This window comes from Pipistrellus kuhlii, unplaced genomic scaffold (assembly GCF_014108245.1).
Source record: "Pipistrellus kuhlii isolate mPipKuh1 unplaced genomic scaffold, mPipKuh1.p scaffold_m20_p_17, whole genome shotgun sequence".
Taxonomy (NCBI): Eukaryota; Metazoa; Chordata; class Mammalia; order Chiroptera; family Vespertilionidae; genus Pipistrellus; species Pipistrellus kuhlii.
In genome coordinates this window covers 13721012-13732527 of record NW_023425482.1, presented here as the reverse complement: position 1 = coordinate 13732527, position 11516 = coordinate 13721012, and the positions used below count along the sequence as shown (strand labels likewise).

Here is an 11516-nt window from a genome sequence, read left to right as displayed (position 1 = left end):
TTGGTTAAGAGCTATGGAAATGGAGATGGGAAGGTTCAAGACCGACTTTGAAAACAGAACTCAGACTTGCTGATGGACTGCATTTGAGAAGGCATGGGTAAGGAAATTAGAGCATGTTTCTTGGTGTTTGTTTTTATTGCCATATCTGTTATCTTAAGCAAGAGGGATACAAGAGGTAAGGTGCATCTTTCTATATTCTCCAGTCAATTCTTGCACGTATATACATTTATTTAACAAGTATGCATTGAGCTCCGACTATGCACCAAGTGCTGTTTTGTGTATTGGGGATGTGGCAGTAAACTCAGTATAAAGCCCTTCTTCCATGGTGTTTAAAGACAATGAGCAGATAAAGGCAAAAATGTCTAATGAAATTTCAGGTAGTCAGGCTATTTAAAAAAATAACGCAGGGAATTGGCACTTTCAATGGGATGCAAATTCCAGCTAACTCATGGGAACCAGGAGTTCATTATTTAGCCTCCTCGGGAAATAGAGAAGTTTATTGGTGGGTAAGATAATTGGTAATAACTGCAACAAGAGTTGTCATGAGCCCTGAGGCAACTACCTCTTTTTCTGTCAAAAAGGTTCCATGGTGAGTCTCTCATTGGGCCATGGAGGATAGCTTTATTTTTGATAAAAGGAAAGGCGTAGATAGAAAGAAAAGTCAGAATAAGAAATGGAGGTGAGAGGGAGGGAAAGAAATGGGGAGGGCACTGCCAGGTGTCAACTTGACTTTTCTGGCCTCATCACTGATCACTGGACCACAATTTCTTAGTGACACACAGGTACCAATTTTCCTTGATTTCAAGACAAGGGAAGAAGTGAGTAGGAAGTTCAATCAGGCCAACAAATTATGTTAACATGTCTAAACTGTGCGGTTTGTGTAGAATATTTAAATTCTGAATTTCGCTGCAAAATAAAATTTTATTTTTTATTCAGATTATTACTGAAATTGGTAAAACCAGAAAAATACTGCTCCACAAAATGGGGGTTTACCAGCCCAAAACAATAAAAGTGGTCATGTTGTCTTTTGGAATTTCTTTGTGCTAAAAATAGAAGACTAGCAAAACCCTGAGCACATCACAAAAGATACATTTCAGAGAGGAAGGAAGAGGGCGAGAGATAGAAACATCAACTAAGAGAGAGAATCTTTGATAGGCTGCTTCCTGCACACCACACAATGGGTATCGAGCCCACAACCCAGGCATGTTCTCTGAACAGGAATCCAACCGTGACTTCCTAGCTCATAGGTTGATAATCAACCACTGAGCCACACTGGCTGGGCTAGACTTTGGGCTTCTTGTTTGTAGGGGCTGATTTGGCAGATTTAAGTTCAGATCTAGTATATAATAGGTATGCGTGGTGATGTGCTAAAATAGATTAGTTAGTAAATTTGAGCAATAAATTAGTAAAACAATAAAGTATAATATTACTGTACGACTATTGCATACAAAAGTTTCCTGTTCCTTGAAGCAATGCCTGGGGTATGGTTTTCAGTGAAAATGTTTAATATCTATTTATAGATCAGTGAAAAGACTTATGAAATAATCAAACATTCATTAAGCAACTACAGCTAAGTATAGGACACTATGCTAGAGGAAGATAAGTCAAGATATATATCACAATAGAACTGCTTTTTGAGAGGTTTCTATACTGGAGAGAGATAGAAAAAATAAAAGTAAAACATGAAAGTGAAGACGGTGATTGATGATGATAAAAAGGAAGATAAGGCCCAGTCGGCTGGCTCAGTGGTTGAGCGTTGACCTATGAACCAGGAAGTCATGGTTCCATTCCTGGTCAGGCCACATGCCCTGGTTGCGGGCATGATCCTATGGAAAGTGTGCAGGATACAGCTGATCAATAATTCCCTCTCATCATTGATATCTCTCTCTCTCTCTCTCTCTCTCTCTCTCTCTCTTCCTCCTTCTCTGAAATTAATAAAACTATATTTGGAAAAAAAAAAGATGAGGAGGAGAAGGAAAATATCCACCATTTATTGAGGTCTTACTATTTGTTTAGAATTTATTGAAATTGATATATATTTATCATCATATCTAATCCATAAATGATCCTATGAGAAAATCACTAATTTTATGCACATTTTACAGAGAGGGTAAGTTGCCTGAAGTCACACCCATTTACAAAGAGTGGAGCTGGGACTCAAATTCCTGTAGCCGGGCTCCAAAATCCTGTTTTATGCTGCCTCCCTGCTCTTCAGGTAATGAGGGGGCACTGATTTACAGAGAAATATCAGTGAGTGTAATTGCAGCCTCATAGTCCATATTAAATACGTGAAAAGTCAGCAGCTATTTACCCTATCAGATTGTATATGAAAACTCCTGCTCTCTAGCAGGAAGAGGAAAGAGAAAATACTTTGAGTTGTAATTAGCATCTATGACAATGTAGAGAGAGAATGATTTTAATGGCATCACATTTTCAGCCTCCACTGATAAAACAAGAACCAACTCAAACTTCAATCCATCAAAAATGCAGATTTTGTTAATCAACTACTAAAATTATGCTTTTTGAAACCAAATGGTCTGGAGAAAACTCCATGATAATATTATGAATAGTTAATGATAAAAGCAGGATTCAAAACTGTGTATATATTATACCATACTCCAAATGTGCAAAGAAAAAATATTTTAGGCATATATGAGTTAAAATGTATTTTTAAAAAAATGTATTTAAAAAAAAAAAACGTCTGTGTGATGATATTTGGGGTTATTTCTATTTTCATTTTTAATTATCCTCTATTTTCAATGTTTTCTAGAAAGGTTTTAGTATTCCTTTATCAGGCAAAGTTTAATTTCAAAATCTGCTCACACACCCACACAAATCTACCCACACACTGAAAATCAAATAGAAATGATACTGGTGTTATTCACAGATGATTTCTAAATCTATAAAAGTCAATATGATATATTGAAAAAAAATCTAGAAATAGCAAGGTTAATATATTTCTTTTTGATTCATTAAGTCTAACCTATAACTTCATTAGCATGATGAAAGACTATTTTCTTAGCCCAGGAGAGTGTGAAATAGACCTTTCTCCTCTAGATGAACAACCTTTACCTGGAGTCAAAGCCTCAGATACAATGAAAACCAAGTCCCAACACACTTTAATATTTCCTCTGATTTTTCCAGAAATCCAGAAGAGAAGAAGAGATGGATCTTAGCAACAAGGAGAAACAAGTTACAATCTCTCACCACTCTAGACAGAATCACACGTGCCAGAGGAAGAGAGGAACTTTGGACCTTGGTTAGATGGACTCCAACTCCCATGGCCAGAGGGCTCAGAGCAGGAGGCAACTCCACCATCCTAACGAAGCAGGATGGATTATGTCACCATGATTCATGCACGTTACCTGCCAACACTTAGAGAGTAGTATATTCTGTGTTTTAAGAAAAGTGAAAAGGAGTATTTCTAGAGAGAAAAGTGATTTATATATTTTGAAGAAGTTTAAAATGTAGGCAAAGATAAAGATGTCACTCTCATCTTTATCTCACGTGCACTAGTTATTGTTTTTGGAGAACAGTAGGGAAGGGTGCAGACTGTGGTAAACTTGAGGAGCAGCCTTTAGCTGATAGGTGTCATGTTCAAATCTCAAAATGTAGTCTGTAACAGAATTACCTGGGAATCTTTTTAAAATTAAAGCCCCTGGCTCTCAGGCTGATATCTTGGTGAGGCAGCAGCGTCTCCGTGCTCTCCGACCCCCGCGATGCCGCCCAAGGACGACAAGAAGAAGAAAGATGCTGGAAAGTCGGCCAAGAAAGACAAAGACCCTGTGAACAAGTCGGGGGGCAAGGCCAAAAAGAAGAAGTAGTCCAAGCTCAATAACCTGGTCATGTTTGACAAAGCCACCTATGAGAAGCTCTGTAAGGAAGTTCCCAACTACAAGCTCATCACCCCAGCGGTGGTTTCCTAGCGACTGAAGATTCGAGGCTCCTTGGCCAGGACAGTCCTTCAGGAGCTCCTCAGTAAAGGGCTTATTAAACTGGTCTCAAAGCACAGAGCTCAGGTGATTTACACCAGAAACACCAAAGGTGGGGATGCCCCCGCTGCAGAAGATGCGTGAACAATAGATCTCACCAGCTGTACATTTTGAAAAATAAACCTTTATTAAATTTTTTAAAAAGTTAAAGCCCCTGAACCGCAAAACCAAAGACTCTGTTCACTTGGTCTAGAGCAGGGTCCTGGGACCTGCATTTTAATAATCACCCTAGGTCAGCACTATCCAATAAAAGTTTTCCAGTAGCCACATTTTTATAAGTAAAAAGAAACTGAAGAAATTAATTTTTATATATTTTAATTCACGTCATGAATCTATTATTTCATCATATGATTATTATTAATAAAATTATTAATTTTTGATACTAAGTCTTCAAAATATGGAGTGTAATTTACACATACACTGTATCTCAATTCACAGTAGCCATGTTTCAAATGCTCAGTTGTTATTATTACAAGGGACTTATCTTTTTCGTTTAAGTTTTGTGAAATGAATACTTTCATTGATGGCCATTGCTTAAGTAAGCATAAGCTGCTTGTCTGAGTCTGTTGGGGTTTCTATGACAAAATATCACAAACTGGAGGGGTAGGAGTGGAGAATAAAACAACAGGAATTTATTTCTCAAAGTTCTGGAGGCTGGATGTCCCAGAGTGGGGTGCCGAGGCCCTCTTTCCCACAGACTTTTTAAAAAATTATTATTATTATTTATTTTTTTACAGAGAGAAAGAGAGAGGGATAGAGAGTTAGAAACATTGATGAGAGAGAATCATTGATCAGCTGCCTCTTGCACACCCCCTACTGGGGATGTGCCCGAAACTAAGATACATGCCTTTGACCGGAATCGAACCTGGGACCTTTCAGTCCGCAGGCCAATGCTCTATCCACTGAGCCAAACCGGTTTTGGCCCCCACAGACTTTTCATTGTGTCCTCACATGGTGGAAGGGTTGGGAAACTCTGTGGGGTATCTTTTTTAAGAGCATTAATGCCATTCATGAGGGCACCACCCTTAGGACCTAATCACCTACCAAAAGCCCCACTTCCTAATACCAACAGGTAGGATTTTAGGATTTCAACATATTCATTTGGAGGTGGTAGGGGAGACACAAATATTCAAACCATAGCAGTGCTCAAACAAAATAATGTATTTGGCCACTATCATTTGCTCCAACCATTCCTCTCCAGACTGGAATAGGAGCCTAAGCAACCAATCCCAGCTCTGCCTCACATGAACTCCCATAACCTTGGACAAGTAGCCACTTCACCAGTGACAATCACAATCTCCTTATCTACATGTAAATCACTTCAACCAGAAGCATCACAATCTCTGCTTTCATCCTTACTGGACTCTCTTCCAGTGTGCAAGTCTGTCTCCAAACTTCCCCTTCTTATAAGAATACCAGTCATATGGCCTTAGGGACTCACCTACTCCAGTTGACCTCATCTTGACTAATTACATCTTACTTCCAAATAAGGTCACACTCTGAGCTATAGGGTGTTAGAACTTCAATACATGAATTTGAAGGAGGGATGATTCAACCCATAACAGATAGCATTGACCCACATTGGACTGTGGTGATGCCTAAAACCATCAAAGGTTGCCAGCAAACCACCGGAAGCTGGTGAGAGGCATGGAACAGACCCTTCCTCACTGCCCTCAAAAGGAACCAACCCTACCAACACCTTGATCATGTACTTCTAGCCTCCAGAACTGAGAAAACACATTTCTGTTGTTTAAACTGCTCAGTTTCTGATACCTTGTTCACAGCAGCCTAAGCAGATTCATCCCCTGTCCCTCTGGAGCCCGAGGTAATGAAGACTCTCCCATCTTGTAGCTATATCTCATGGGAATCACATACCTTTCATTGGGCCAAGGAAGGGCTGCCAGGGGCTCCTCCGTGCTTTGGCCCAGATGTGACATAGGCCGCTTCTGCTCAAAGGCTGTTTCCAGCACCAGTCCTCTAAGTCCTCACTGCAGGTCTGGGAAACATGGAAAATAAGAATCACTATGTCTTCCACCCTTCCTAATAGGGACCCTCCTCAGAGAGCACAATATTGTCTTGTGCAATAGAATAGCTTTGCTGGGAGGAACTACATAGTCATTCAGCCCTCCCTTCTGTAAGTTTCAAGGGAATTAGATGAGGTTTTGAGGAATTGAAGTATGGAGGTGTGAGAGGTTCATGCAGGTTTCAGCTAATGTCAGATGACCTTAATAATCGAAATGCCATAGTTATAACAACTGGCTGTCAAGAGTATTACACCAAGATGGACTTGGGTCTGAATGAATTGAGATCTATGAATAGCAATTGTTTGAGGGAAATGATGAGAGAGAAGGAGAGTATGTATAGCAGCCACTTGCCCCTCCACTTCTAGGGGAGCAACTATGGATGATGAGGCCATGTTTATTTCTGGGTCAGCATAGAAAAGGGGTCAGAATGCCTCAGTCCCAAACAACATGATAAAATCCTTCTCCTGATAATGTACATCCCTTTATGATTTTCAAACTGCTTTTACTTGTGTTATCTTATATGGTATTCTCAACATTCTTGGAGGCACACATTTTATGGGCCCAGCACGCTTCCACTGCGCAACTCTGCTAGGATGAGGCACACATTTTAGATAACGGTGTGTGGGTGGGAAGGGGGGAGAGTTCACAAAGGTTAAATGATTTTTCTAAAGTCATGCAGGAGGAGTGGCTTTTAAATCCAGGATTGGAGCCTACATTTCTCTGGGCTCCTACCCATTACCCTGGGACAGAGGTTAATGTCATTATTGATGGGCAAACCTGGTCTCAGTTTTAGAAAGATTTTTTGAAACATGAGAAGGAAACACTTTTTTCAGCAGCCCATTGGTAAGATACTTTTCTCACAAGTACTACATAGGAGGCTCTGAAATGACTGACACAAAGAGTTGGTTACCATTATTTCTCTTATTGTTGGATCTGCAGGGTGCATGGTTAAAAAGTACTTTTGTTCTGATGTATCTGATAGTGCAGCAATGAAAAGCACACCAGAGACCCATTGCTCCAGAATTTAACAGATAGGCCAGTGTCAAAATGTAACTATGCAGAAACTCCATTTCTCTTTGGTTAATTCTCACCCGAGGATATTTTTCCATTTATTTTTAGAGAGAGTGGAAGGGCGGGGAGAGACAGAGAGAGAAATATCGATGTGAGAGAGACACATCACTTGGTTGTCTCTTGCACACACCCCCATTAAGGCAGGGGCTCAAGCATACAACTGAGGGAAGTGTCCTTGACAGGAATGGAACATGGGACCTTTCAGTCCACAGGCCAATGCTCTACTCACTGAACCAAACCGCTAGGACAAAACTCCCTTTCTCATAACATTTCTTTTTCCTTTCTGTCCCTCCCCTCCCTTTCTTAGTCCTAAACTCTTAGGACATCAGATTCTTGTCTATATCAACCTATCTTAAGAACAAAGCCTCAGGTCTGTTGACCACAGAAACAGAGTGGTCACACTAAAGATAACATCTTGACTTCAGTTGTGTTTCAGCCCCAGGCCCAGGAAAGTTGGCCCTACAGACCACACCCTCATGAAACCAGACAGACCAATGCCATGGCTGACATCAGGACCTGATACAATGATCCACTACTCCCAGCCCTGGCCTGGTAGCTCAGTTGGTTAGAGCATCATCCTGACACACCAAGGTTACAGGTTCAATCCCCAGTTATGGCATCCACATACCTGGGGTATGGGTTCAATCCCCAGTTGGGGCACAAACCAGAGGCAAATGATGGATGTTTCTCTTTCACATTCACATAAGAAATATTAAAAATAATCAATTACTCCCTACCCTGGCCGCAATCAGTGGGGCCCACAACCCCAACTCCTTTAGCCATCACTATTAATGATCCCCGCCTCCCTCTTCCCACATATATAACCCATCCCCTGGAAGCCACTGGACAACCAGGTCTTTGAACAACTAGCGTACTTGTGGCTCCAGGCTTGGCACCATTTCTTTAACTAGTAAACCCTTACTTTCTTGGCTGCAATTTCATTTCTGTTTGCATTTGATTGAGCTCTGATGCACGCAGGCAAAGAAACCCTTTTAGTCCCACATCAAAATCATACATGCAGGCTCCACGCTAGGAGGTATTCAGGTGACACGATCAGATAACATTTCCCTCCTGAAAACACAGGCTTGAGAAGCTTCCCCAATGGGTAGCATGAGAAAGATGATTAAAGTAATTCTTTTAAGATGACTTTTTAATTGCAAAATGACAATATCCCCGCATCTCTGCCTCGCAGAGTTTAGGGAAATGTTTTGATAGTGTTTGTGTGTCCTAAGAGGAAGGCTGGTACATGACTGCAAATTATTACCACTTCTGCAGGTCATGCTGACAAGATTACCTCCCAGCAGGCTGGCAATCAGAGATGTGCCTCTAATCCGGTGGGTTTATCACAGCTGGCCACCTCTCTCTTTATTCCAGGATAAAATGGAAATTAGTGTGATAGGCCTACGCCTTTCGCTTTCAGGGACTATTTGTCATATCAAAGCCCATTTGTCTGGGTACCAGCCTAACACAGTTAGGTAAACAGAGTTCTAGGAGGAACCCACAGCTGCCTGAGAGACAAGTAATCAGGAAACACAAAGCTTCATCGCAGCAGCTGCCGTCTAAATACAGTTTTCAAAATGTGGCGGCTAAGAGGCAGCATAAGGGGAGAATTTTCAGGGAACCACCTATCATGCTCATAACACTTAGTTTGAAATTGGGGCTTAAATTCCTAATTCTTTGATACAGTGGGAAAAGCCCTGTAATATCTGGCCCTTCTCACCTCAGCCCTTCTCGGGATGCAGGGTGCCAGACACAGTGCTAAATGCATTCCCAGCAGTGCTACATTTAATCCTCAAAACAACCCTTCAATAGGTATAACTATTACTGCCATTTTCCTGTTGAAGGAACTGCAGTTCAGAGAGGGTAAGTAATCTGCCCAGGGTCACACAGCCAGAAAGGGGCAGAGCTCCCTGAATCCAAACACTCTGCACTCTTACAGATCACATTATCATGGGCTACATACACACTGTGCTTGGGTCCTGGAATTGTTAGAGAAAAAATTATTGTGACATTTATTAAATGTTAGGAAAAACTGATTCAAGGCTATTGCGATAGGTGTCAAAACTATCCCAATGGGGAGAGAGAGAGATTGGGCTTGGTGCCAAATACTGTGGACAGCTGGTGATGCATAGCCACCTACAGAGTGTGGACGGTCAGTGGATGAAAAATTACTAAAACACATAAGAGGATTCTTTTTTAAAAAATATATATATTTTATTGATTTTTTACAGAGAGGAAGGGGGAGAGATAGAGAGTTAGAAACGTCGATGAGAGAGAAACATCGACCAGCTGCCTCTTGCACACCCCCTACCAGGGATATGCCCGCAACCAAGATACATGCCCTTGACTGGAATCAAACCTGGGACCTTTCAGTCCGCAGGCCGGTGCTCTACCACTGAGCCAAACTGGCTTCGGCTATAAGAGGATTCTTGCTGAAGGCAGGTCAAGGACTTACACATCAAAGATGGAGGGATGAGGAACTTGATCAGGTACCAAGGATCGGCAGGATCCTCACTAAACTGACTTAGCAGGATTCTTGGTAAAACTGAGGGAGGCAAGCCAAAAACAGACCAGGGACCAAGGTGGGGACTTAATAATAGAAGAGAGGCTCCAGGGGGCCTGACTAAAGTTTGGTCAAGAGAATCTTTGTTAGGAAACTGAAGTGAACAAAACAGGCAACTTCTGCCCTCAAGGGGTGAAGGCTCTAGTCAAAGCGACAGTCGTGTCACCTGGGGTGTCATGGCTGCCCACAGTGGGAACCTCTCTGGGGTTTCCTTCCCTTTCATCAGTATCTGACTGGTTAGAAGGTGAAGATGGTGGTAGGTAGTGGAGATGGGAAGGGATAAGAGAAGATGTGGCAGCTCTGTGGGTAGGTGAGATCAGGACCTGCCTCGCATAATCCATTCCATTCATCCCTGAGAGTGGGAGGCAGCCAGCCCAGGGTTGCATTTTGGTTTCAGTTCTCAATATCCCTTGGAGTCTGTCTGGCCCTTTCTTCCTGGCTGTCTTGTCCTGGGTGTGCCCTCTACCCTTGACCTACCCCTACTTTGCTCTTCCTCATGAAGAGCTTACCATGAGAGAAGGGAGATTGGAGAGAACAAGTCCTGCTTGATTCTACTGGATCTTAGAAGTCCTGCATTTTGGGTTCCAGAGAAACCCACATCCCATCCCCATGGGTGGAGCCAGCACCCAGACAACACACACACTTGTGTGTTTACTAACTCAGCCAACACTTAGTGAGCATCTAGCACCTGAGAGGACTTACACTAAGTGCTAGCAAGATACAGAGATGGATGCGACATTCATTGGCAAGTTCCGCAATCAGCACAGTTCACAATTTGTTTAGACATTTATATAAGAAATCGTGATAGAGCTGAGACTTGGACAGCTTCCTAGGAGGATATAATCATGAATATCACTTGGACGATGCTTACGATAAGCCCACAATTGTTCTAAGAATGTTGTTACCAATACACAATAATCTTAAGAGGTAAATCCTGTTATGGGCTCCTTTTAAGAGGAGGCTTAGGGAGATTATCTTGTCCAAAGTCAGAGCGATGAAGTAGGGGAGCCGGGATTGAAACTCAGAGCTGGCATGCCCGACAATGGACAACATTCAGGGGAAGTACTGGAACCTCACCGCAGCATTGTGCCAATGGGTACGTTATGACGGGCACTCAGATGTGGGAGGTTCAGTTCCACCTGGGGATCAGAAGAGCATAAAACCCCATTCAATCAGATCACAAAACGGAAGCAGACAATGCCTGGACTTAGTAGACACTAGGGAACCCAAGCCATTACTGGCGGCAGCTGAGTTTTCAAAAGCTCACATTGTGCTGGAAAAGGTTTCTCTCTCCTCTGATGCAACACTTCTCAGGCCTCACTGTGAGCACCACTCACTGGGGAGGCTTGGTCAAATTCAGGTTCTGATTCAGCAGGCGTGGGGTGGGACCCGAGACTCTGCACTCCTCACAAGCTCCCAGGATGCAGATGCTGTTAGTCTATAGACTGTGTTTGGACAACTGAGGCTCTGGAACAGTGGTGCTCCTGGAAGAGCAGCAGCAACATCACCATTAGAAATGCAAATCCCCAGCCCCACCTTGGACCAGCTGAATCAGAAACTCTGGGGTGAGCCCTAACTGGTTTGGCTCAGTGAATAGAGCTTTGACCTGTGGACTCAAGGGTCCCAGGTTCTATTCTGGTCAAGGGCATGTACCTTGGTTGTGGGTACATCCCCAGAAGGGAGTGTGCAGGAGGTGGCTGATTGATGTTTCTCTCTCATCGCTATTTCTAACTTTCTATCCCTCTCCCTTCCTCTCTGTAAAAAAAATCAATAAAATATAGAAAGAAAGAAAGAAAGAAAGAAAGAAAGAAAGAAAGAAAGAAAGAAAGAAAGAAAGAAAGAAACAAACAAACAAACAAACTCTGG

General features: G+C 42.3%; 1 pseudogene; it reads left to right on the top strand.

Annotated features, from left to right (window-relative positions):
- Positions 1 to 3639: 3639 nt before the first annotated feature.
- On the top strand, positions 3640 to 4126 carry LOC118720625 (annotated as a pseudogene).
- Positions 4127 to 11516: the final 7390 nt, after the last annotated feature.